Source organism: Vicugna pacos, chromosome 12 (assembly GCF_048564905.1).
Source record: "Vicugna pacos chromosome 12, VicPac4, whole genome shotgun sequence".
Classification (NCBI taxonomy): Eukaryota; Metazoa; Chordata; class Mammalia; order Artiodactyla; family Camelidae; genus Vicugna; species Vicugna pacos.
Genome location: NC_132998.1, coordinates 26,181,226 through 26,208,798, shown reverse-complemented (window position 1 = coordinate 26,208,798; position 27,573 = coordinate 26,181,226). Strand labels below are relative to the sequence as shown.

Sequence of the window (27,573 nt, the reverse complement as noted above, 5' to 3'; positions counted from 1 at the left end):
CCCGGCTTTCAAGTTGCTACATTTGTTTTGGATAGTTTCATTTTTCATTGCAGGGTTTTGATGAAGCTCAGTGCCAGTATGAAATTTCTGTAGTTCAAGTTTTTCCAGAATTTTGGTCACTGTTTTTTGAGCATCTAAAATCATCCAGTTCCCTCAGATACTTTTATTTTTTTAAAAAACTCAGATGAATTTTTAAGATTACAATTAGGCAATATTTCTTTTCCAAACAGTAAAGCTAAATATAAACACCTTAATTTTGAGGGTAGAGGCCATAAGAGACTTCTGTTTTTTAATAGAAGCATCTTAAATCTGTGATAAGACTTTCCTCCCCAATATCATTACTGGAAATACTAGGAATTCCTAGATGGCCATGGATGATTTCAGTAATTTGCTACCACAAATGAAAAAAGAGTAGGATAAATAGAAGTATTTTGTCACCTGAAGTAGCTGGTAATGCCTGAGAGAAACAGTGATCAGCTTCACTTAGAGGACTAGACAATTAGGTAGCTCTATTCTGCCCCAGTCTCACAGAAAACAAACCAGAATTTGTACCCAGGCTGTGGCAGCCCTCACGCCTTTTGTAAGCAGAGCTGTGCAAGTAGATGTGGTAGACGGTCTACCAGGGGAATTTCAACCACAGACATGAGTATACAATCACCAGTCACCAACTATTTGAGGAAAACTAATGGGAGAAACAGAACAGTCTTAACAAATGGAAGAATTTACACTTGAGGAAAAGGAGTTAGTAAAGCAAATTTAACAGACATTGGAAGCTAATGGTACCCAAACACATCTTCCAAGAAACCCTACAAAAAGATCACCCCAGCACGTCAGTATGTGACAAGTGATACTCAGATTTTAATGGAATACAATAGACATACCCAGAGTTATGCAAAATTTCCAGTATTCTAGTTATAACACTTCCCATTCTTTCCCACTAAGGAATGTATATCAAAACGCAAGTAGGCAGAGATATCCTTGATATAAACAGCACTACTAGTAGGAATGCTTCATTGCAAAAGTTGAACTTTCTTATAGCAGAAAGAAAACCTCTGGGAGGCCCAGTGTAGGCAGAGGGTTACCAAATTGTTTCCCCTCCTGCGTAAGAATTTGATCTTGGACTAATTCTCTAGCTCTGTTCCCCTGGAAACCTGATAAAAATTGCAGTTTAACTGTGTTACTCAGCAACATTGCTTATGGTCAAAACGACCCTAGATTGGTGCATTAGATCTGGCCTTGTAGTACTATAAATACTTGATAAATACCCAAAGCTTTGGGCTTTCTTGAATTTACTGATTCTTATAACTGGCAATGTCCCTTTCAGGGACCTTGGAAGCTATGTCTCTGGAGTTGTTATAAAAGATATTGGGGCTCATTAAGCAGGGCAGTTCCCACAAACACCCGAGTGGATCTCATCTCTGTGCACCTGGGTGTCACCTGGGCAGAAGATAGCTCCAGGATGGCTGGATGAATTGTTATAAGAACTCCCACTAAAGGAAACATCTGATGTTGTCCTGCAAGACAAGAGTGGCCTATCATAGTCCCATGAGTCTAAATGTTTAGTGGAGCTTAAGGAGGCTTCTGGTGGGCATTGGAGCAGGCTTTGAAGCAACACAACCTGGAACAGTGACCACGTGGCACCCAGGACTGCTCCAGCAGAGAACTCACAGCCATAGACACTAGACCTCACACCACTGATGCTGGGCATTGTACACTCCCAGCAGGACCTCAGCCACCACTAGCCCTGAAAACTGAAATGTATCTGCCACCAGCCTTGTCATGTTCCATTTGTGTCACACCACTTGCTTCTAAATCTGTGAAGCCTGGGTCTCATGCCTGGCACCCCAGTTGCAGAGGCATCTGGGAAGGTGAATTTCTACCTTGTTGAACCATAGACTAGTAATATGGCAAATTCTCCAAACAGTAAGTTCATCAGTGGTTCTGGGCACCCAAAAGAGTTGACAAAGTCTATTGCACTCTTCTACTCTACTTTTCTTGTTTTTATAAATAACACACAAGTGAATCATTTGCACGGTTCACTACTTTGACCATTGTTAGCCACACAGCTCACAACTGATTGGCTTACACACCACAGTTGATACTCTCCAACATAAGGACTCCTTGAGCTGACATCCTAGGAACCTCAACAGCAAGAAGGAGGAAAGAGGAGGACAGTTGTTTCCTGGCATCCTAAGCAGCGATGCAGAATGCCCTTTCCCAGAGGGAGAATGCTACTTTCTCATCTTCCTGTGGGCAGTGATCACATCTGGCACAACGTCCCCTAAAATGTCCACCCAGTGCTAGTGAGTCCTGGAGAAATTCAGAGTCAGTGGATGAATGGAGACATGCCAGAGGAGGAGAATCATCTATTAGACCTGTTTTCTGCAGGGCTATATGTGGACTTTTGTGGGCTGGCCTGGAATTCCAACCATTATATAAATAGTTTAAATGAAAAAAAAAAAAAAAACGCATGTTGAATTCTAAATAATAAAGTTTTAAAATATGATCTTTTTGTGATGTGAGCATTGCTATAATTTATTTCATTTGGCCAGGATAAAAGCAACTCCAGTCCCAATATTTTTCCAACTGTAGGTTACAGACCATTAATGGGCCATTAAGTCAATGTGATACAGAGATTGGCAAACTGCACCCCACAGGCCAGACCTGGCCCACTGCCTGTTTTCATAAAGTCGTATTGGAACATAGCCACACCTGTTTGTTTACATATTATTTGTGACTACTTTTGTAATGTGGTTAATTGTGCCAGAGACCAAATGGCCCACGAGGCTGAAAATACTATTTGGCCCTTTCTCAAAAAAGTTGCTAACCCCTGATGCTATGGGTTGTAACCTGAATTTTTTAAAAATTAACTAGAATTTAATAAAAAAAAATTAGAGTAGCTTGCATTGAGGTAAATATGTTTCTTGATATTTCTGTTTCTTTGGTTACATTAACTTAACTGGAGTTGATTAACTTGCCCAAGGTCATGTAGCTAAAGTTGCAGAATTAGGGTTTGAACTCTTGGCATCAGGCCCTGGTCTGTGTCTTCACTAGCTTGTTTTGCTGTCGATGGGCTATGGTTTTAAAGAAATAATAATATTTGAAAGCCTCATCCCTAACCTCTAGTTTCTTTTTTATAATCTTTATGGATGTTTATAGGATATAAAATGAATATACTTATTAAATAAAATGTGGTAAGGACACAAAACAATAAAGAAGAAATTTTGAATCACCCATAGTCCCTGTATCCAGGAATAAGCACTGGGACCATGTGTGCTGTTTCCTTCCAATCTTAGTTTCCTGTGTACCTTCAAGAGGTTTTTTTTTTTTTTTTTTTTTTTTTGGTTGTTTTGCAAAATAATTTACCCTATGGTAAATACAGTTTTGTTGATCCATGTCACTGAGTAGCCTTCAAAAACATGATTTTTCAGTGGACTGTTCCATCATTGGACATGGAATTTAAAGTCAAGAGAGAGCTAGGCACAGACATGTTGAACATGCTTCAGGTCAAAGATGGTAAAACTGAGGCCTATAGGGATGAGTGGACTTGTCTGGAGTCCTAAGCACATTTTCAGTGGATGTTCAAGGTGGTGCCTCAGTGCCTTAGCACATGCTTTGATGTCTCCTTGGAACACTGCCTACCCTCTGCTCCATTATTTCACTACTCCCATCAGATCATCCTTCAAGACTCATTTTAGGAATCACCTCTTGCAAACCTCTTTCCTACCACCTCAGGCTGCACTGAGTGACCAGGGCCTAGCTCAGTACATAACATATAGGAAGTGCTCAATAAATTCTTGCAGACCTGAGGAGAGCTTGTTTTGAAACCTACATGTGCCAGCTCTTAGCCTAGAAAGCTGTGTTGCCAGTGTCAGCTCACCAGCCCTCAGATTGGTGCTGGCTGTACTGCTCACATGCTCCAGGCCTCAGTTACCTTAGCTGAACACAAAAAGTGATAATTCCTACTTCATGAAGCTGTTTTGATGACTCATGAACTAATTTATGCACATGCACACATAATCACTGACATGTAGCCCATGATCTGTAAACAGCAGGGATTATTATTTAATTCCTTAATCTAGGAATTGTCCTCTTCTTAGATATTATAAGAGATTATAATCCACACTTAGAGTGTGGCAGGTCCTGCTCTATGTACTTTGTGTGTATTAACTAATCCAATCTTCACAGTACCCTTGAGGCAGGAGCTAGGCTTACCTCTCCCCATTTCACAGATGAGGAAACTGAGGTGCAGTGGGGTTGAGTAAAGTGCACATTTAGGCAGGTCAGGATCATCAAATGAGGGCTAGGTGGCTCTAGGGAAGGAAGCTCTATACTAAGGGAACAGAATGCAAACCATGGGGAGTAGGAAGCTATGAGAACAGAAAGCAAGATCTTGTTCTGAAGAAGTGTTGCTTGCAGCAACAAGTTAGGAAAGAAGATTGAGTGACTCCCCAAGGCGTCAGGACTTTCTTCTGTAAGCAGTGAGGAGCTAGAAGGGATTCTGAGAAGGGAGGTGAAGAGACCAGAACTGCATCTGACACCTCGCAAGTCCTCCTGTGGCAGAGGCATAAGGCTGCCTAAAGGAAGGTAATGGACATTTGATGAGCACCTACTATGTGCCGTGTGCTATGTGAGCTACTTTATTTGCTGAGTTTAATTTAATCCTTGCATCAGCCTTGTGAGGTAGAAATGCCTTCATCTACAGATGGGATGATTAAGCTTAGTTTCTACTAGTAGGAAAGTGCTGTTTGGAAAACCTTTAGGTAATGCTAAGGCCCTTTATAGCACATAAATTATATCTCTGGATATATTTTATCCTGGAGCCGGAATGTCTAAGTTAATATCTTGGTTCTAACACTTATTAGCTCTGTGACCTTGAACAAGTTACTTAGCCACTCTGAACCTCAGTTTTCTTATCTGTAAAATGGGAGCTCTCATAGAATCTGCTTCAGAGGGCTGTTATGAAGCTATTATATGTTAATATATAGAAAGCACTTAAAATTGGGCATGCATTAGGCTCTTTATAGATCATGGTCATTATTATTCTCACTGTCATAGTACTTATAACCTGGATGTGTACTGTAGCAGGCTTCTCAAACCTTAAAGTGCATTTGAATCCTCTGGGATCTCATTAAAATGCAGATTCTCTTCATTAGGTCTGGGGTGGGGCCTGAGATTCCTCATTTCTAACAAGCTCCCAGGTGGTGCTGATGCTGCTGGTTTCATGGAACACACTTTGAATAACGAGGTGTTACAGTTTTGTGTGTTTGTGATTCATTTCCCAACTTACACCAACCCCCATTTTTAAGTTATACAAGGGCAAGAAATAAGCCTTTATGGTGATTTTTGTCTCTCCGGAAGCACATATCAAATAATAGGTGCCTAATAAAGATCTCCCAGGCTTTGGGGGCTGGACTGAGCCTTGCAGGGCCTCTACTCCCCTTACTTCTTGAGATGCTGGATCCCTCTGTGATTTGCCAAAATGAATGGATTCCAGAGGTCAGACATGGCCAGCCTGCAGAACTCTCAGGCTTTGGAGGAGCAAACAAGGAAAAGTGCCGAGCATCTGAATATAATGATGATCTTCTGCCCAACAAGGTAGCTGTCTCCTCTAAAGTAAAGCTCAGGGATGGCAGATTAGCCACAAGCATGCAGGAGAAAAGTGAGGCAGGATTTGACAGCTGTACCCCAAAGGGAGAAGCAGCAGGGCAACTTCGCCAGCTTCAGGGTTGTTAAACACCTCCAGCCCCCAGAGCTTGTCGAACAGCTTACATTCAGTTACCCAGGAGTTTTTTCCCAGCCAACGTGGGAGAGATTGCTCCTGACCACAGGTAACAAGCTGAGGGGCTCAAGTCTAAAAACAGCCCCCTCTCCCAACTTGCGGGGTTATTCAGGTCAAATACATGTGCTACACTTGTTCATTTCAACATCCAGATCTCTCCTGAATCCCAGTTAACTGGCTGCCACAGCAGTCTTGTCTGGTCTGACACTAGCTTTTCTTTATTTTATGGAAAACGGAAGGAAAACTTTACCTTAATTACACAAAGATAAAGTTCTCGCGCTGCCTGTCCAGTACCGTAACCACTAGCCATGTGAAGCTGTTTAAATATACGTGAATTTGAACTGAATAAAACTAGAGCTGCATTTCCTTAGTACCACTCATCTCCTTAAGTGCTCAATAACTAGACACAGCTAGTGGTTCATGTGTTGGAGACCGAAGAGGTAGGACATTTCCAACATCAAGGAAACTTCTATTGGACACCACTGAACTTGAGACTCAATGCAGATAGCGTCCCTCTCTTAGGAAAAAGAGCCCATGATAATCAGCACTCTTGAAGCAGTTAAGTTAAGAAGTGTAGAGAACAGGGGCCAGAAGCATTTTTTCATGTTTCCATGTTTTGATCATCTTAGAGCTGAGTTTTTTAAAGCAGCCATCCTCCTCCTCATCACCACCGAATTTTACCAAGTATTTACTGCATGTTGGGCTCTCTTCTAAGTGCGTTAGTCATCAGGTCCTACAAGAATCCTATGAGTGTAGTAGCACCATCTTATACTATCGCTATCTCTATCTCCTCCTGAGGAACTTCCGGCTCAGAGAGGTTGTGTAACTTGCCCAGGTTACACAGCTAGTCTGGGGCAGAGCTGGGATGTGAAGGTAGGAAGCTTGAGTCCACAGCTTACTCCATCAACTGTGTGCTGTGCCCCAGGGACAGGGAGGATATTGGATGCAGGAGGAGATCACAGGATTCCCTGCAAAGGTTAAAAGCCTGAAACCCTCCCAGCAGGAATATTCTTATTTTAATACGCTTCCCCTACCTCTTCCCTTGTCCTTCTAGTATTTTCCCTAGCTTAAGCCTCCATAAATCTCATGAATATAAATGGAACAATGATAATCAAATCACTTCATCGGATCCGACAATAGTTAAAAACCTTTGAGAAACATGTTAAAACTCCTGAAACGAATTGCCGTATATGTAAATATCAAACCCACCTCTTAAATCTTTATCTCAATGCTACCTGGGCTTTTCATTTTTTATTTTACTTTTCAATATCGTTAATTATTTGTTTTATTTACTATTGGACTTTTTATTCGGTTGTTCATTCTTCACTCATTCACTGAACGTGCACCAAGTGCCTGTTCTAAGCATAGTAACAGAAAAATCTCATGTTCATTGAATTCTTGTGTGTACTAGGCACCGTTCTAAGCACTTTACAGGAATTAACTCATTTATCCTTCATGATAACCCCAGGAGGAAGGTATGTTATTGTCATCCCCAGTTTATTGATGGGGAAAATGAGGCAAAGAAGATAAGCAATTTGCCCAAGTTCACAGGGCTTAGAAGAGGTCCTGTATTGGGAGTTGGGGAGGGGAGCCAGGGACCTTACAGGACTCCTGCCCTGCGCAGCTCATTTACCATCAAAGACAGAAAGAAAGTACCAAGGGTCAGAAAGGATATGTGGATAAACTGCCAGGGGACTCAGGGAAGGTGGTTTTTGAATCAGACTTTGAAAGATGGAAAAGATCGGGCATTCTAGATGGGAGGAGCCCCTGGCAAGGGCTCCAGGGTAGAAAATCTCAAGTTACGTGGTGGGAGGCAAGTACCAGAGACCAGCTGAGTCAGACTAGAGGCCAGGCTGAGCTTCAGCTGGTTTGCAGAGGTGCAGATGTTTAGCCATTTGTTTAAAATGCTGAGATACTTCTCTACTGGTTGGTAAAGAGCTGCTGCCTCTTATATACCCTCATCACGTCCCACCATCCAGCAACTGCATCCTGCTGGCTGGCCCCTCAGGGGATCCTGTCTGTGTCAAGACCATAGGATTTCAGTGCTGCCTGGGCCTTCCTCATTGTCAAATATTGAAAATATCCTCGCTTAATTGAAAGTCTATGGGAGAAAAATACATCCTGCAGGTGCTGATAGGCTCTGTTCCTTTGCAGTGGGGTTAGGGTGAAGGTTTGGACAGAGGGAGGAACCCAAGCAAAATACAAATGCCTGCTCATCCTTAAAGACTCACCTCTGCTGTGAAACCTTTGTGCCCATTCACCCCGAGTCCCTATGAAGCCCACTTTGAATAATTATAATGACTCTCATGGGCCATTGTGAACCAGGCCCTGTGATGAGCTTTTCCAGATTCCCCCACTGAAGTGTCCCAGTCACCCTCTGAGATACTGTAACTCTCCCTATTCTACAGATGAGGAGAGTGGGGCTTAGAGAAATCTAGGGACTTGACCAAGGTTGCACAGCTAAGCTAGTAAGTGGCTGGGCTGGAGGCTGAGCTCAAGCACTATGATTCCAGAGCCTGTGTCCTCTTGACTCCCTTCCATGTGGCCCTGGTCCTTTCTCTGGCCTCATTTGCTTCTAAGTGTCTGTGTTTGCTGCCAGACTTTGAGCTCCTCTCCAGCAGGGACTGGGCTTTGATCATCTCTTGCTCTCTCTGGCAACCAGCCAAGCCTGGCACAGAATGGATGGAAGCATAAAGATCAATCTGAGTGCATGCAGCAGGAAGATGGAGCCTGGGATGGTGTAGGGACCAGTTAAGTTTCCTGCAAAAAGTCTCAAGAGAGATGACAAGTGCCTGGCTTGAGTGAGTGCCATCCTCTCTGGCCCCCAGTGAGACATGTCACCAGGGGCCTCCACCCTTTGCTGAATAGTCCGGAAGAAAGCTATATTAGCCTTCTTGGATTTTTCATCAGGCTTTTTTGGGAGGAGGGGGTGGGAAATTAGGTTTTATTTATTTGTTTGTTTGTTTGTTTATTTCAATGGAGGTACTAGGGATTGAACCCAGTACCTCGTGCATGCTAAGCACACACTCTATCACTGAGCTACACCCTCCCCTCACCAGATTTTTGGTTCTTTCTCATTGGTCTAGACTTGGCAGCCCTTTGCCTGCCCTGTGTCTGGGGCCTCAGGCACTGTACATGAATGTTATGAACACACAGGGAAAAGGTTTTAAAGGACATTAGCGAACACTAGCCCTTGAACCTGCCCAGTGCAAACTGAGGGCCGGCCCAGGATGGCAAGGGCCAGCAAGAGCCCAAGTGCTTGGGAGCAGAAGGGCCTGCAGAGAGAGAAAGAGAGAGAGGGAAAGAATTCTCTGAGCTCAGCCCCCTTTCAAACCATCTGCCCCTGTACCAAGTCTTTACTCTGTTTTATCCTTTCAGAAATAGTGATATTGACAGCTGCCAGCACATAGCTGGATTTCACATGTTATGGGAAATGGTCCGGGCAGTAAACCTGCTCATTTGCCCCGAGTAGCATAGTGTCTGAGTTGTCTTTTCATTCCTCAAAGTCTGACTTCCTAAATGAAGCCTATACACATCTACATGTATCCTTGTCTAAGTTTTCCTAGGTTTATTGATTTAATCACATTCTCCCCTTCCATCCATTTTGCCCTCCTCAAGGACTGCACACATTTACAACTACAACACAAGGTGCTATAAATACAAATTTTTATGTCATCATATCATTTTACTTAGAAGTTATATATACTCATTTTTTTAATTTTGGAAAATACAGGAAAATGGAAGAAAGGAAATTAAAATTATCTATAATTCTACTACCCAGAGGTAGCCAAAATAATTATTTAGTATATTTTCTCATCCTTTTCTTAAGGACTAATAAGCTTTTTTAAGTAGTTGTACTGTATATATGTAATTTTATATCTTTTTATTTCACTTAGTGGTATGCCCTAAGCATTATCCTGGCTTTACTACAGAACATTTGTAAACATCATTTTTAATGACTGCAGAATATTCCGTCTTGTGAATGAACTATAATTTGCTTAACGGTTCCCCGGTTGCTGGTCATTTGGGTTGTTTCCAATGTGTAAATTGCTGTTCTTTCAAAACTGCCCACAGTGGTGTGAATAAAACACTGATGTAGAGGAAACAGATATAAAAAGAGTAGTCTGTCTGGAGCAGAGCAACTGAGGGGTTCATTCATGAGGCTTCTGATGGCCTGTGTGAGAGAGAAACTGCAGAAGAAAGAGAGCCCTGGGAGGCAGGCAGCCCCAGCCCTATCCCGTGCTGCTGCCGCTTCTGGGAAGAAACGCCTTGTGGGAAACACCAAGAGTGGCACCACCCAGCCTATCAGGTTTCCAGACACAGGCATTATTGAAATCTCCTGGAGTGAGGGCTTCATGGTTTCCATCTTCCTCATTTGTAGCCTCCCTGGATTCTGGAAGTAGGGAAACCAGCCAGGTTGTTTTCACAACTTAAGAGACAGATTCTGGAAAATTCATGAGGTTCCGAAAGCCATGCAGTGACTGGCCAAATTGAAGCCAGAGGGTTGCTCTAGGGATCCCTGGAAATCCCACCCTCCTTCCTGCATAGCTTCTAGAATGGAGAAGAGCATTCCAGCATCATCAGAAAGCATGTTTTGAGCTTGTACCATGTACAAAGTTCATTGCACATGCACTTGGCCATGTCCATAGATGAGAAAGTCTCCACAGTTCCAGGAGTTGTTTGTTTGTTTGGTGGTTGTGTTTGTTTAAAATTCTGGATTTACAGTTTTTGCTCTGTTTTCATGTCTTCCCCGTAGATAGGAAACATTGCCCAGGAAGGCTTCCTCAATTCTTTCAAATTGGTGTGAGAAATTCTGTCAAGATTCAGCAGATCAGGTTCAGGCCTGTCCAGGAAGTTAGGCAGAATGTGTTGGCAAAAGAAGGTGCCTATTTTCCCAGAATTTGTTCTCGGTGAAAAGTTTCAGCTCCAAGATTGGAGAGAGCCTTTTGGCAGTCTTTTGTCAAACTGCTCTCTGTAAGTTCCTTACCCAGAATCACACCCCTTATACGGCCATACCCCAGTCCCTTCCGGCAGCAGGGTGTGTGGAAAGAACATTTTTGTGAAGAAAAAAAGAAAACCTTAAACAGGCAAAACCAGGGACCAACCTGTTGAAAACACTGACGCTGATCACGGATTCCACTGCTTCCAAAATCCTTCCCTGGAGGCACCGACCCCCTTCAGACCCCCAAACACTTCATAAGAACATCCCACAAGGCACTTCTCACTGTCAGCCTGGCATCATGGTTATCTGTCCTCCCTTCTGTGATGGCCACAATACACTCCAATCCACCAATCAAAAACAAACACATAAGGATAATTCAGGATAAACAGACTTACCGCAATTGGGGCTGCCCTGGGAAATGGGGGATGTGTGACTACACTAAACTTCCTTGCTAGATTGTACACCAGGGTCCAGTGCATAAATCCTTGCATCTTCCACAAAACTCAGCATGGACCTTTGTTCCAAGGAGATAGTCATTAATAGGTAAGAAGTGAAGTGATCAGCCTGCTGCATAAATGGCCCTCCCTGTTGATACATTTATCATCTTCCAGGTTCATCTGCTGCAGTGCCTCCCATCTACTTATCTGTTCAGCTCCTCCAGTCCACATAGTGTCCCCCGAGCTTGCTCTGCATTTCCTCATCTAATTTCCTCTGCCTAGAAAGCACTTTCCTCTTCCGGTACTTCTCTCTCCCCGTTCAGGGCTCAGGATGGCATTTCCCCACACACTCTCACCCCTTCAACTCCAGCTGGTTTTAATTCATTCTCCTATAAGGATTTATACATTCCTTTCTCAAAAGGCTTTTCAGATAAGCTTCTTTTCTCATTTTTTTCACATTAGACCATGAGTTTGCTGAGGGCTGGGACCTTTCCAGTATCATCAAGTGTAAAAGCTGGTACTTTATTTATTTATTTATCTATTCAACAGATATTTATAGCACATCTGCCATAGGTCAGGCAAAATACCTGTCTTCGTGGAGCCTACATTCTTCTAGGGGGTACAGAGGAGTCACAGATGTATAAAAAATGAAATATCAGGCACAGATAAGTGACATAAAGAGAAAGAAAACTGAATACTTGAACCAGGTACAAGTGATGAGAGGCACTATTTTAGCTAGGATGGTCAGGGAAAGTTCTCTAAGGAAATAGAATTTGAGCAGAGAAACAAAGGAATTGAGGCAGTAAGTCATGTGGAAATCTGCGGAAAGTTCTTGCCAGACAAAGAGAACAGTAAGCACAAAGTCTCTGGGACAGGAACATTCTTGGAACATGCAAGAAATAGCAAGTGCCCAATGAGGCTGGAATGGAATGAGTGAGAGTGATAGAAGAAGAAGGAGATGAAGTCCAAGGTGGGAAGAGTTAGATCTTGCAGAGCCTTTTGGGCATATGGAGGAGTTTGGTTTCTATTCCATGTATAATGAGAAGCTCAGTAAATGTTTGTTAATCTGAATTATTAAGTTGGATTGAATTGAACTGAACAGAATGGGGTCTTATCTTGGTATATAGACTGTATACAATTTTTGAAACATGCAAAATCCCAGGTCTGCCGTCATTACCTACAAATTGAAAAGCACTATGAATAGTCCCATTTAGCAATTTAAAAACCTGTTTGTGTGAGTCCACCTGTTCTGGAACTGGCACAGCCTTGTAGTTTGTTCCAGAAGTCATGCTGGTGACACATTTGCCTGCTCCCCCCCACAAGCCGGCACATGCACTAATTTCCAATTGTAATGGCAGACTGGGGTACAGGGAACATCTAAACTCAAGAAGAATATGGTCCTAATGCCTGCCCATCATTTATGTTTCATTTCTGACTTTCCCAGAATCTGAACTCTTTGAGGGTCACTGGTATTTATTTTGGGCGCTTGGCCAGGTCCTGAACCTAACTTTTAACATAGTTTTTACCCAAGCCTGGTTCCCATTGAATCTTAATTATGTGGATTCCTACCCTTAACCCAACTGAAAATAAACTACATTTAACTATTTTTATCATTTTATTTAGTCTTCATAAAACCATTCCAGTTACCCATCACCCACAATAAAGTGGGAAACCCACCGGAATTTAAGCTAAGCAAATTCACAGGATTCAATCTTACATTAATTGATTCCTTTAACATTCATTCATTCACTCAAAGAATATTGGTTGAGGACCTCTGAAGTTGCAAGCACTCGACAAAATGCTGGTGATACAGCAGAGAGCACAAGATAAGTCAAACCAGGACAGAACAAACCAGGACACTAATATAAAATGTCATCTGGAGTGGCAAATGCTAGGATGTGGATACAAAATGGAATATTTCATGCCTCCGCAGTGTGGTTGGGGTAGTACTGAAGACATAAATTATAAGCATAATATAATATAAATGGTATTATGGAATTGGATACAAAATGCTATGGAGGTAGAGGGGGACAAAGGACTATCTATATTGTGGGTATAGGGGCTCTTGGGGGCTATGTCCCAGAGGAGGTGACTTTGATCAGTATCTTAAAAGATACATAGAATTTAAGTGGATGGAGAGGATAGAAAGAAAGGAAACAACAGCTGGTTGTTCCAGAAATGGCTGGTCACGTGGGGTGGCTGGAGCACTTCGGTGCTGGACAAGCAGGGGCATGAGAGAGTGAGACTTGGGTTGAAGCCAGTTACACATGGGCAGGCCAAGGAGTTTATACTTTCATTAGGTGACCATATTTACATGTTAGCACATTTATCCCAGCAGCAATGTGAAAGGACTGAAGAGAAAAACTAGAATCAAGAAATTATTATGGACACAACACTGTAAAATGATTATGAATCAATAAAAAATGTAAAAAAAAAAAAGAAATTATTATGGATAGAATGCAATGGTCCAACCCTAGAAAGAGTCTTACAGCAGTGGCCAATCAGTTAAGTTTGGAGTGTTGGACTCTTAGAGTGAGGAGCGACTCCAAAAAGTCATCTAGTCCAACTGTCCATGTTTAAATCTCTTTTCTAACGTCTTCACCAAGGGATTGTCCCCAGCCGGGCACTAGCCCTTGAGGCTTTCTTCCCATCCCAGCTTTGGCGAGCCAAGACTCCTCTGAGGTCTTACTTACATAGAGCCAAGATCTACTCCTTGAGGCTACCACCATCATGCATTCTTTTGTTCCTTGAGGCATCCAGAACCAACCAGTCCAATTTCTAATTCAGATGCAACTTTTCACTGTTCTAAAACAGTTGTAATTTACTGAGCACCTTCTGTGTGCCAGACAAGCTTGCAGGGCACATACTTCCCCATTTTCAGATTGGACCCTGGGGCCCATTAGCCATGTTACTTGCTGAGATTTAGTCACTGACCCACTTATTTGGCAGCACCAGGGTTAAAATTCAAAGCTGTCTGACCCCAGACCCTGCACTCTTGGAAATCACTATCAGTTTAACTTGGCAAACATTTATTTAGCACCTACTCCTTTGAACCCCCTGTCCTGGGTATCACAGAAGTGGGAATCCTAAGATGAATTAGCATGATTAATGAAGTCCAGGGCTCCCCACTCTAGTGATTTGGACAGTGAAGTCCACACCCAAACATTGTGATAATGTGTACTTGACTTTGGCCTGCCACCTGGCTATTCCAGAAGAGAAAAATGATTCATGTTTGGCTCACTGCATGGGCCTGGCTCCTGCTGGTAGCACTGGGGCAAGCACAATGCAGCAGTCATGCCTTGGGAAAGAAGACATACAAATGGCCAATAGGCACATGAAAAAATGCTCAATATTGCTAATTATCAGAGAAATGCAAATAAAAACTACAATGAGGTATCACCTCACACCAGAATGGCCATCATTCAAAAGTCCACCAATGATAAATACTGGATAGGGTGTAGAGAAAAGGGAACCCTCCTCCACTGTTGGTAGGAATGCAGTTTGGTGCAGCCATTGTAGAATACAGTATGGAGATTCCTCAAAAGACTAAAAATAGACTTACCATATGTGACCCAGCAATCCCAGTTCTGGGCATATATCCAGAGGGATATATGCTTGTTTAGGTCTTTTGACCATTTTTGGATTGGATTGTTTGTTTTTTTATTATTAAGTTGTGTGAGCTGTTTATATATTCAGGAAATTAAGCCCTGTTGTGTTTTTCTTAATCTGATGTTTAAGTTGGCAGCAACTTAAACTCTATGTGTTAGACGTCTGGGGTACATGGAGACACCTTTCATATAATTGTACTTCCATGCCTGGTATCTCATCTTCTCAGTAACCCTGTTGAAGAAGGACTAATGCATGTTATCCTCAGTCTTTAGGGGAGAGAGGGATCTATGGGTTAGGTGGCATCTTTGCCTTATCCACTCACTATGCACCCAGCTTCCATTCAGAACTAGTGCCCGCACCCCAGCCAAATCCCAACGCATTTTCCCCCCACCCCCCACTCCCCAGCTTGCCAGCCCATATCCCTTCATCTCAAGAGAAGTGCTGCTCCTGACCTGGCTGGGTATCCCTTCCCCATCCTGGGCTTATCTCTGGATGGAATTTGCTTTGGTTACTCTGGTTGGTAATTACTCTGCCTACTATGCGACTGGCCCCAAAACTCAATACCTTCACCAGCTGATTGGGAAAGAGAGACTGCAAGAACTCTCCTGAGAGAATTGGACAGGTCATGTTAGGAGACATACCCAGACTCCTTTCCATCTCACCAGATAATCAGCCTCAATATTTCACCTGTGTAGATGGAGAGGGTCGTCCTGGAGTATTGACCTAGACAAAGAATCCTTTCCTAGATAGCATCAAAGTCCAGTTTAACAAATAGCCTTTTTGGTTTTCCTTTCATTAAAATCACAAGCTTCCGTCACAGTTTCTATCATCTCTCACTTCCAGATTCAGCAAAATGTAAAATTGGTAACATTTAGTCCGAGAAGTAAATTGCACATATGTTCTCTTCTCATGTGTATGGAGATTCTGTAAATCTGCTAAATCGCCAAATGGTTATTTTGTGGAGGCACCAAAACTGCCTCTTTTCCTCCCTTAGTCTCTTCCTTGATTTTTAAGGCTCTGTGGGGATTTCTCTTTTCTTTTCTTCCTTTCTGTGTTCCTTTTTCATTTTTCTTTTAACTGGGAAATTCTATGAAATAATATAGGTTTAAGCTTTTTGCACAGAGCCTGGAACATTGTAAGCACTCAGGAAATGATAGAAGCTATAAAATCCTGATAATGATGATGATGATGTAGATCATGATAATGGAAAAAAAAAAGAGTCAAAAATCAGGTTGCCTAGTATCTGCTGTAGCCCTTTTTCCACTACCCCATTCCATCAGTATTCCTGTCTGACATTATACTGACTTGAAGGACATCCCTTAGAACTGCACCATTCAATAGGGTGGCCGCTAACCACATGTGGCTGTTTCAACTTAAATTAATTAAAATGGAATAAAATTAGAATTTTAGCTACTCAGTCACACTGGCCATGTTTCAAGCATTTAGTCACCATAGTGGTTTGTGGCTATTGCATTGCACAGCACAGATTCAGAATATTTCCATCACAGCAGAAGGTTCTATTGGAAGTTGCCTTCATGACTTCCTCCCCTACCAATTTCCTTGTAGCAGTAATTTTGTTATTTCTTTCTTTATTTAAAAATTTTATACAGTTGTGGGGAGGGTATAGCTCAAGTGGTAGAGCACATGCTTAGCGTGCAACAGGGTCCTGGGATCGCTCTCCAGTAACGCCTCTAAAAATAAACAAATAAATAAACCCAATTACCTCACCCCCCCCCAAATTATACAATTATTCTAATCTAGAAGAGAAGGTTCTCTGCTCTCTTAACTCTACTGGTGAGTACAGTTGAGGCCCCCAAACCTCGTGGGTACACAAGTCACACGGCTAGTTAGTAACAGAGCCTACTCCAAAATATGCTTCTGACTCAAAGCATGAGTCATTCTTCAGAGGCCCGGGGAATCAGCTGTCTTAAGTCTGTGTTTTGATAAGCAAGGCTCTGATTGATCAGGGCTGGCGTATGAATTTAATCCATCCTGTCATACTGCCAAATGCAGGGTAATGTGAGTTCAAGGGGTTTATTACAAGAGAACTAGAATATCATTTTCTCAAAGCCACAGCCCAGTGGTAAAGACTCCAAGGACACGTAGGGGAACCTCTCAGCCATGCCCAGCCTCACCTTTACCTCCCCTTTTTTTGTGTGAAAGAAGCAATTCTGTGTGGTGTTCTAAAATTGATCTGTTAATGGGACATTATTCAGCCGAGGGAAAAAGAAAGAATCCTGCCATTGGTGACATGGATAGATCTTGAGGGCATTATACTAAGTAAAATGAGTGAGACAGAGACAAATACTGTATGATCTCACTTATAAGTAGAATCTAAAAGAGCTGAACTCAGAGAAACACAGAGTAGGATGATGGTTGCCATGGGCTGGGGGTGGGCAAATTGGGGAGATGTTGGTCCAAGGGTACAAACTTCCAGCTGTAAGACGAATAAATTCTGGGGATCTAATGGTGACTATAGTTTACAATACTGTATTATGTACTTGAAAGTTGCCAAGAGAGTAGATTTTAAATGTTCTCACTAAAAAAAAAAAAGGTAATTATATGAGGTAATGCCAGTGTTAACTAACCGCACTGTGGTCCTCACAGTAAGTAAGTGTATCAAAGCATCTGGTTGTACATCTTACACTTACACGATGTTCTATGTCAACACTATCTCAATAAAGCTGGAGAAAACAGCTAAACTAAGCTAAAATTCCTTACAAGAGAACTTTTGCAAGGATAAAGACTTGGAGATATATTTCTGTCTCCAAGAGTATCTGTATGGCAATTTTTGTGGGTTAATTATGATGAGCTCAAAACCATTGTCAGTAAAACTTGACAAGGTTGAGGAACAAAATCAACTTCCTACGACGTAGTTTACACCTTTAACTGAACAAACAATTCATTGTAACAAATAATTTAAGAAATGTAGTTTCTGGGAACAAACACAGTCTCAAGGTTACAATTCATAGACTTTAGAAGATAACTATAAAAAAGTAATGTTTTTGTCTTTTTTTGGTAAACAGAAGGAAACTTAAATCCCTGGTGACACAATAAAGGAGAATAGAGATTTAACATAAATGTTAGGGAAACTGATATGAGTGTCACTTTAAATTAGAGTTGGCTATCAGTGACAGAAAAGTCAAATAGTGGGTGTTTAAACAAGATAGAAGTTTATTTCTCATATAAACAAAATCTGGAATTAAGAATCTAGGGGAAGCATGACCACTTAAGCAATTGTCCTTCTATCTTTTTGCTCTGCCATCATCAACATGAGGCTTTGACCTGATGGTCCAGTTTGGCTGCTTAAGTCCTAGCCATTGTCCTTCTGTCTTTTTGCTCTGTCATCATCAACATGTGGCTTTGACCTCATGGTCCAGTTTGGCTGCTTGAGTGCCAGCCATTATGTCTATATTCTTGTCAGCAGAATGGAAACAGACCAGAGAAAGTTGGGCCTCCTCTCTTTAGGGACTTCCCTGAAAGTCTCATGAGAAACTTCTGCTTATATCATTGTAAGAACCAGTCTCCTAGCTGCAAGGGAGGCTGAAAAATGTAAGCTAGGTGGTCATAAGCCCAGCTGAAGATTCAGGGCTTTATTACTAAGAAAGAAGAAGACACATATAGAGGGACACCCAGCTGTCTCAGCCAGAGTGTAAAATTTCTTCTTTAACTTTCTAAACAGACAGTTATGGTGAACCCACTGTTTTGCATTCTCAGAGATATTTTTGTCAACCGATTTTTGATGTTTCTTTTCAAATGTTTTTCTGATTTTGTGTTTTTCAACTAGAATTCTCAGGGAAAATTAAAGTATTAGGAGTTTTCACTTTTATTCCAGGAGTTACAGGGCACCATGTGGTTCTTCCCCTGTCTCTCTCCAGTGTTACCTCCTGCCCACCGGCCTCCCTCCACCACTCTCTCCCCTCCATCTCAGCTCCAGCCACACCAAGCTGAGTTCCTCCAAAGCACTAGATCCCAGCATGCATATGCTGTAGACTCTGCCCGGAAGTGATAGAATGCATTACTACTAGCCCTGGCTCTGCATGTATATCCCAGTACCACTGCTGATAGCTGTGTACCCTTGGGCAAGTTCCATAACCTCTCTGTGCCTTCATTCATTATCTACAGAATGAAGATCATAATTGGTACTTACTTTATGGTTCTTGTTATTATCAAAAAAGCCAATAAAAGAAAAGTGTTCAGAACCATGCCTGGCATATAATGAACCCTCCATAATAGCTCCTTTTGCTGAGCATTTACTGTGCTAAGCACCTTACAGAGATGCTCTCAGTTAATCTTCACAGCAACCCTGTGGGGTAGCCTTACTATTTCTCCTGTTTTACATAAAAGGAAACTGAGGCACAGAGAAGCTCATTAACTTGCCCAAGGTCCCACAGCAAATGACAGAGCCTGAGCTCAAATGTAGGGCCTTCTGTCTTCAGGCTGTGTGTCTTTCCACCACACCAGCATCAGACTCAAAGGTGCAGCAGGTTTCTTTGTAAGGCCATGGGCTGCCTTTTGAAGACTTTGATAATAATCTTTTGGTGGCAGGAGCAGGCCCAGGTGACCCCGGGAGCCCATCTCTTGCCTTTGCCTCCTGGCCATGACCAGGCCAGGCCCTACCCTTTTAGGCATCTTGAGCCACTGCTGCTGGGATATGAAACTGTGTGGCCTCTGCCACCTCCTGGATGTGTATCTTTTATGCCCAAGTCTGTGAGGAGGGGTCTGCAGCAGTCTCAAACAGAGCCTAGGTTTCCCCGCCTCTGAAACCATGGCTCCCACGGCTCCTCCCAGGGCCATTTATATCCTGGGCCCCATCATCATTCCACCCACTTGAGATCAGGTTCCCACCACAGAGGCCTCTGTGCCTCTAAGCCAGGCCCAGCTGTGGTGCTGCCCACAGCCTAGAGAGGAGACAGGGGCAGACTGGTCCACTGATCCCTGTATGATGTGTGTGGAAGGACCTCGGGCCTGCCAGGCACTCCACGGCTCAGAGCTAGCTCTCTACACTGGAGGGGCTCAGCCTTTGGTAGGCATCTCAAACCCCTGTAGAGAATGGCCTAGATGCAGATGCCTAGTGCAGTCAGCTGAATAATGGCCCCCAAAGGTAACAGGTCCTAATCCCTTGCAACCTACAGATGTTATTTTACAAAGAAAAAGGGTCTTTGCAGAGGTGATTTAGTCAAGGGTCCTGACTTGGGGAGTTTGTCCTGCATTACCTGGGCAGGCCCTAAATCCAATCACAATTGTCCTTTATGAGAGAAAGGAGATGTGACGCACACAGATGATGAAAAGTTGACATAAACACAGAGGCAGAGATTAGAGTGATGTAGGAAAGAGTAGATGCTGCAGCTCAGATCTGAAGGCAGTGAGCTGTTCTTCAGAGGAGACCAGTCATCAGGCCTCCAACTGACTGGATGAGGCCCACCCACCTTATGGAGGATAAATTGCTTTACTCAGAGTCCACTGATTTAATTGTTAATCTCATGAAAAAAAAATACCTTCAGCATCCAGCAACATTCAGGCTACGTATCTGGATAATGTGTGTTTGACCACATATCTGGGTAGCTGTGGCCTAGCCAAGGAAACACATATAATTAACCATCAAAAGTGTATTTTTTAAGCATTTACATCCCCAGAATGATGCTAAACAGTGTCAGAATACAAAATGCCTATCAGACAATGAGATGGGTCCTTGGTTCAGAATGAACTCCCCAAGACCCAAAGATTGTGTTTCGTAAGATTGTTGAAAAACTAAAGGAGAATCCTGGGGGAGGCAGAACCCACCTTCCCCAGTAAAAGCTGAAATCACCAAACACTTTGTCTCCCCGCCTCCCCTAACTTGTGAACTAGGTTCAGCCAATCCAACATAACCCCCAGTTTAATCAGAAGGTCCAGGTACAAATGTGCTCCCTCTTCCATCCCATTGTCACCTGAGCCTCTCTCCTCTCTTAGGCAGCTCTCTTGCTCCTGGCCTCATCTTCTCCCCGTTAAACATAGTAACAGAATTCACCATCCCTGGTTTCTGGCTTGAGTCATAATACTCCCTCTGGCCTGGTTATTGAAATGTGGTTGATAGATTGGCAGCTGCATCATTGCAGGGAAGCTTGTTAGAAATGCAGAATCTCATGTCCTGCCCCAGACCCACTGAATCAGAATCTGTATTTTAAAAAGATCCCAGATGATTCGTATGCATATTAATATTCAGGAAATGCTGACCCAGCCCACACACTTGGCCCCTCCCACTCCAGGCTGTCTCACCCTCTCTGGCAAGCCCACCATACTTTGCACAGTAGGGCTGTCACTATAGTAACCAGCTATGGCCGCCTCTGACCTCTGCCATCTTCCTAGCTTTGGTCCCACAAATACAGTGAGATGACAGTGAATATTGCTATAGAAACCAGCCCCAGATATTGTCTACTATCAATTCTGCTCCTTGTCCTTCACTCCCTGTGTCTCTGAAATTATGAGCTTCCCAAAGCCCAGTCCAACATCCACATTCCTCTCCAGCCTAAGAAAGCCTCAACAAATAACAAACATGAAAAGTCAGGGCCATACAATTTATAAAGGAAAGACATATCAACTGCAGAGATTTGCTTCAGTTTGAAAAGAGAAGACGAGAGCATTGCTGTGTGTAGCCAGGCCTTTTCCTCCATTCGGCAGAGAGAAGGTTGAGTGATGCTAAAAACCATGCTGGGCTGTTGCTCCTGCTGATGATGACAGCTGCCACTTATGAGCGCCTTCTTGGTACTGGGTGCAGGCTATGTACATCATCCCATTCATTGCTTATAATAACCCTCTGTATTAGTTTCCTGTGGTTGCTGTAAAAAAAAAATGCCACAAATGTGGAGGTTTAAAACAACACATTGATTATCTTATAGTCTGGCGGGATCAGAAGTATGAAATTGGTCTCACTAGCTAAAGTTAAGATGACCCAGGGCTGGTTAATCTGGAGGCTCCAGTGGAGAATCTATTTCCTTGACTATGTCAGCATCTGGAGGCCACCTGTGTTCCTTGGCTCACAGCCCCTTTCTTGCATTAGTCCAACTTCTTGCTTCTGTTGCCACATCTCCTCCTCCCTCCTTTGACCTTATTTTCCTCTTCTAATTTCCCTTGTGATTTCATTTCAAATCCACCAGGATAATTCAGGATAGTCTTCTGTACTCAAAATCCTTAACTTAATCACATATGCAAAGTCCGTTTTGTCAGATAACCTTGACAGGTCTAGGGGATTAGGATGAGGACATTTTGAGGGGCCATTATTTGGCCAGCCACACCCTCTGAAGTAGATACTGTTATCTCCATTTTCCTGGTGAGAGAACTGAGGCACGACGATTGAAATACAGTCAGTCCTCCATATCCCAGGGTTCCGCATCCACGGAACATGCAGATTCAGAGGGCCAACTGTACTGTGCTATTTTACATGAGGGACTTAAGCACTTTGGTACCTGTGGGGGTCCTGGAACCAATTCCCTGTGGATACTAAGGCTCAAGTGTGCTTTGTTCAAGGTCACACAGCTTGAAGGTAGAGCTGGAATCCAGCTCTTAGCCTGTCCCCAAAGCCCAAACTTCTAGCCTCTGCATGGCACAGCCTTCACCTGGCTTTAAACTCCTCCACTATTGCCACTGGGTTGAAGGAAATGAAGCCAAACCCATCAGCTCTCTAACGAGTGTGACCTTCCAATTGAAATTCCTCTACCACAGACCGAAACCTCAAGGGCAGGGCAAGATTTAAGTCAAACCACAGGAGTATTAATTAGTCCTGGGGCCTCCATAACCAATTGACACAGACTAGGTGGCTTGAACAAAAGAAACTTATTTTCTCACAGTGCTGGAGGTTGAAAGTCCAAGATCAAAGTGTCAGCAGGTTTGATTTTTTTCTAAAACCACTTTCCTTGGCTCACAGACAGCTGCCGTCTTGCAGCCTCTTTCACACGGTTGCCCCTCTGTGTTTCTCTGTGTGTCCTGGTCTCCTCTTTTTAGAAGGACAACAGTCATACCAAATTAGGCCTGCCCTAATGGCCTCATTTTAGTACAGTTACATTCTGAGGTTCTGGAGGGGTTAGGGGCTTCAACATATGAATTTGGGGGGACACAGTTCAGCCTGTATCAACAAGTATTGTCTTGGACCTCAGGAACAAGGCAGTTTAGGTGTCTGAATGAATTCCAGAGCCCTGTGGATGCCCTCACTCCCAGATTTAATACTTGGTTCACATTCTCCACCACCATATCTCCAACCTCAGCTTCAGGGACCCTGTCAATACCCTGGCTTAGTCTCCTGTGGCTGCCCACAAACTTGGTGGGTTAAAACAGCACACATTTATTCTCTTACAGTTCTAGAGATCAGTAGTCCAAAATCAGGGTGTCAGCTAGACTGTTTTCTTCTGGATGCTCTGAGGAAAAAACCCATTTTGTCACCTTTTCCAGCTTCTAAAGCAGCATTCTTTGCATTCCTTGGCTTGTGGCCCCTTGCTTCATCTTCAAGCCAGCAGCAGAACATCTTGCTTTGGTATCACCTGTGCCAAATCTCCCTCTGTTTCCCTGCTAGAAGGACCCCTGTGATTGCATTTAGGGCCCTCCTGGGTAATTCAGGATAATCTTCTAAAGATCTTTAACTGGACCACATCTGCAGATTTCCTTTTGTGATCAACATTCATAGATTCCAGAGAATAGGACCTGATGTCTCTGGGAGTTGTTATTTTGCCAACCACAGTGAGCCTTCCTCACACATATCCTGGCCACCCCATTTGACTTGGAGCACTAAACAGGACATGGTGCCTGTGAAAGCCCTTGCTGAGCTGTAAAGGTCTTTTCTGCCTCAGGACCTTTGCACAGTCTGTTACTGCTGCCTGGAACATCTGTCTCTCTACAAACACACTCACATGTGGCCAATTCCTTCAAATATTGGAGTTTTTGTCACTTCCTCAGAGAGGCCTCCCCACCACCCTACCCCAACCCTGTTTGTTCTCTATCCCAGCACCCTGGCACTGATCACAGCTTGTAATTGCTGTATTACCTGTTGGGTTATGGGTTTCTTATCTGTCTCCCTGTTAGACTGTTAGCTCTATGAGAACATAGATGTATCCTTTTCTCCACCCTATCTCCAGCCCCTGGAAGCATGCCTGCAACCTGGATGCTTCCTAAAGGATTGTTGGATGAATAAATGATGTTAACAGATGATATTTCATCACACACTCATGGCCAGGTTTGAGTTTTATCCTTGAAGGTACTGCCTCTGAGTATGCCTGTGGCTCAATATCCCCCCAATCCAGCCATGATCTCTTTGTGGAAGGGTTCTCTTTTCTAATCTCCCCAAAGCTTTCTGTGCCCATCACCAGGGCCTTCATGTGCTTCTTCCCACCTTCCCTGATCCACACACTACACTCTTCCTAAGCCCCCAGGGAGCTGGATATTTCAGTAGAATCAAAGAATTTGAGAGTAGGAGGAAATCAGATAGACCCAGGGTTGGCCAACTGTGATCCACCATCTGATTTGGTGAATACAGTTTTCTTGGAACACAGCCAGTTCTGTCACATCTGTATTGTCTGCGGCTGCTTTCTCACTGCAATGGCAGAGCTGAGAAGTTGCAACAGAAACTGTAGGACTTGTAAAGCCTATTTGCTACCTGGACCTTTACAGAAAATGTTTGCCAACCACTGAAGTAGACCATCCAATCCAAATCCACCCACTTGCAAATGAAGATCCTGAGAGTCAAAACATCTAGACCAGAGCCAGGGTCCTACTGTGAGCTGTTGCATATTCAGGGCTGGAATTCAGTTCTGAAGAGTCCTGAACAAACTGGGCTTCTTCAACATACCCCACCATCCTCTTTAGCACCCAGCCCCTCCTCTACGAGACTCCCTTTCCACCCTGGATGGTCACCCTCATCACCACCTCTCTCTCCACTGTTTCAGAAAGACTCTACCCACAATAACCTCCTTGAACGTAGACCCAGCAACGTTCCTGAGCTGACTTACTCCTTTGACCCTGCAAAAAACCCATCTAGGCCTTCTCTCCCCTTCTAGAACCTCTGGTCCCATGGCCACAAACCTTCTCTTCAAACACCATGGCAATGATGTTGATGGCCACGGCCTTGTTATAATTGACCGCAGACCACAAGATCAGGGGTTATAAAGAATTCCTAGAGGAGCTTACTTAGAATGCAGTTGCCCAAGCCCCACCCCAGGCCTGTTGAACCAAAACTCTAGGGGTGAAATCAGGACCTTGGCAGTTTTCACACATTCCTCCACCTCTGTGGTGGTTCTGATGTTGACTCCACTTCACTAAGCCAGGAGCCTCTCCTGCTCCATGTAGGTTTCAGTTGCTACAGACAACTTCAGAACAAAGTCAGTAGCCAGTGTAACATTTTCTCTTAAAAAAAATGTGTCAGGAGAATGCAGTCTTTTTTCCCTCAGCATGCTCCACCCTTTCCTTAACTCAAGGCCCTAGAACGCTTTCCCATCTCCAACTCTTCCGAAAGAAACATCACAAATAATATGATTTTTTTGCTTTCCCTCTGAGTCGACAAGATAAGAAGATTTTTAAATGAGTTGCTGGCAAAGAATTCATAAGCTTATAAACTACTGAGGTCAGAGTGACGAAAAGAAGGCAATGTTGAAAGGAGAAAACCGGTACATAGAAAATTCCAGAGAAGGCTGGAATCCTGGGGTTCAAGGTTTCTTATTCTAGTGCTCGCCAGCTGTCTTGGTAAAGGTGTGATTTTGAAGGCAGGAGAGATTTTTTCTCCTCTCCGGTATTCATCAGGAGCTGGCTGTGTGCCCTGGGCCTTAGCATCTAACATGAAAGGCAGCACTGAAGGGCAGTCTGTGCTAGAGACACAGCTCCCAAGGGGTGGGGATTTGCGGGCTGCGCTTTGGGGGCACTGAGCAAAGGAAAGGCAGGATGGGGGGCCAGGGGTGCTTCCTCTGAAAAAACAACCCAGAAGGGAGTTCTCAGAGCACCCGAGGCTGGTTTCAGCAGTGATGGAGACATGGTGACAAAAATAAGTCCTACTCACCTGAGACTGTAGAATCCAATTCAATTTCAAGTCAGTGTGTGTTTATTGAGTGCCTGATGCAGTTTAGGTGATGGAGGAAAGAGGAGAATGAGGACGACAGCCTAAGCAGCAGGCTGATGCTGGCAGAAATTCCCTGGGAGCCTGCCCCACAGGTCCATGGGTCCAGAAACTCGATTTTATCTGTTTCACCCAGTAAGGGAATTGGTAGATCTTAGTCTATTTCATGAACACATTATTTATTAAGTGCTTACAGCCTGCCAGGCACTGTCCTGGGACTGGCGCTGGGGCTGGATCAGTGAACTCAGCAGTCCCAGATCCCTCCCTGTGGAGATTACATTCTAATGGGGCCAGCAGGTAAGGCCACTGTGGTGGGGGCTACCATGGGAGGGGGTCTGTGTCGGAAGGAGTCCTCAGGAGAAATGTTTAGGGAGAGATGGAATTTGAACTGTGGTTTGAAAGTTAAGTGGGGTGTGGATTTTTAAAGGGCTGGAGGCCTTCCTGATAGGAGATTGAGCTGTATGAGCAGGAATGAAAATGGCATGCCATCAAAGGTCTGTGACCAGATCATCCCCCCTGAGGTAACTGGTGCATGCTGGGAAGGTGAACAAGAGAGCGACAGTATCACATGGGCTATGTAGTGAAATGTCTTGGGTCGGACTCCCAGCTCTTGTACTTGCTAACTTTGTGATCCAGGGTAGGTTACTTAACCTCAGTAAACTTTATTCTTGTGATCTAGAAAATGGGCATAATTGGGGGAGTGGATATAGCTTCGTGGTAGAGTGCATGCTTGGCATGCACAAGGTCCTGGGTTCAATCCCAGGAGGACCTCTATTAGAAAAAAAACAACAACATAGTTCAAGAAAGTGGGCAAAGTCATAACTAGCTTATAGGCTGATCCTAAGCATTTAGATGAGATCATGAGTGGGATTAACTGAGACGAATATAAAAGCTTAGCTGTTGAATATTAACATTGGACACATAGGTTGCTTTACAGGAAAACTGGAACCTGTCACCAAAAACTGCATGGGAAGCTCATGACATCTGCATACTGTGAGGGGTTTGCTGCCTTGCAGAAATAAACCATTTATCTACCACCCTCTTCTCCCTTTCTGCCTCCCATGGCAGCCATGCTGGACTGAATGGCAGCATCAGAGCTAGGGTGAGGCAAGAGAGGTGCTAGAACATATTTGCATGATCTGGCCTTCTTAAATTTTACACCCTAGATACCCCCATGCCTCACCCTGATTGTAGCCATACTGAATGGTTTTTGATCTACACTGTGCGTTTCTCAAGGTGTGGCCCTTGATGCACCTAAATCAATATCATAGGGGATGCTTATTAAAATTATATTTGTGAACCCTACACAATCAGCATCACTGGAGATAAGGCCAAGGAATCTCCTTTTACATGTGTGCGCGCGCGCACACACACACACAAAGCCGGGTGAGTCCCAGGCCCTCTACGATAATTTAGAGAAGTTCTTTGAGTGTGTCCCTCCCAAGCCTAGCAGCATCAGCATTACCCTGGAACTCATTAGAAATGCAAATTCTTGGCCACCTCCCCTGAGCTACTGAATCAGACAATCTGGGGATAGGGTCCAGCAATCTGCATTTTAACAAGCCATGCAGATAATTCTGATGCGCATTAAGTTCACATGGAGGAGGTTTTAAAAACTACCAATGTCCAGCCCCATCCTCGATGAATTAAATCAGAATCCCCAGGACAGGACTCAGATAACAGTATTTTTCAAAAACTCCCCTGTTCTCAATCCTAATGTGAGGATGGAGTT

General features: G+C 43.6%; 1 protein-coding gene across 3 annotated transcripts in view; it reads left to right on the top strand.

Annotated features, from left to right (window-relative positions):
- The window catches only part of ABTB3 (ankyrin repeat and BTB domain containing 3), a 320,336-nt gene that overhangs the window by 221,445 nt on the left and 71,318 nt on the right, over positions 1–27,573 (top strand). The window lies entirely within an intron of this gene.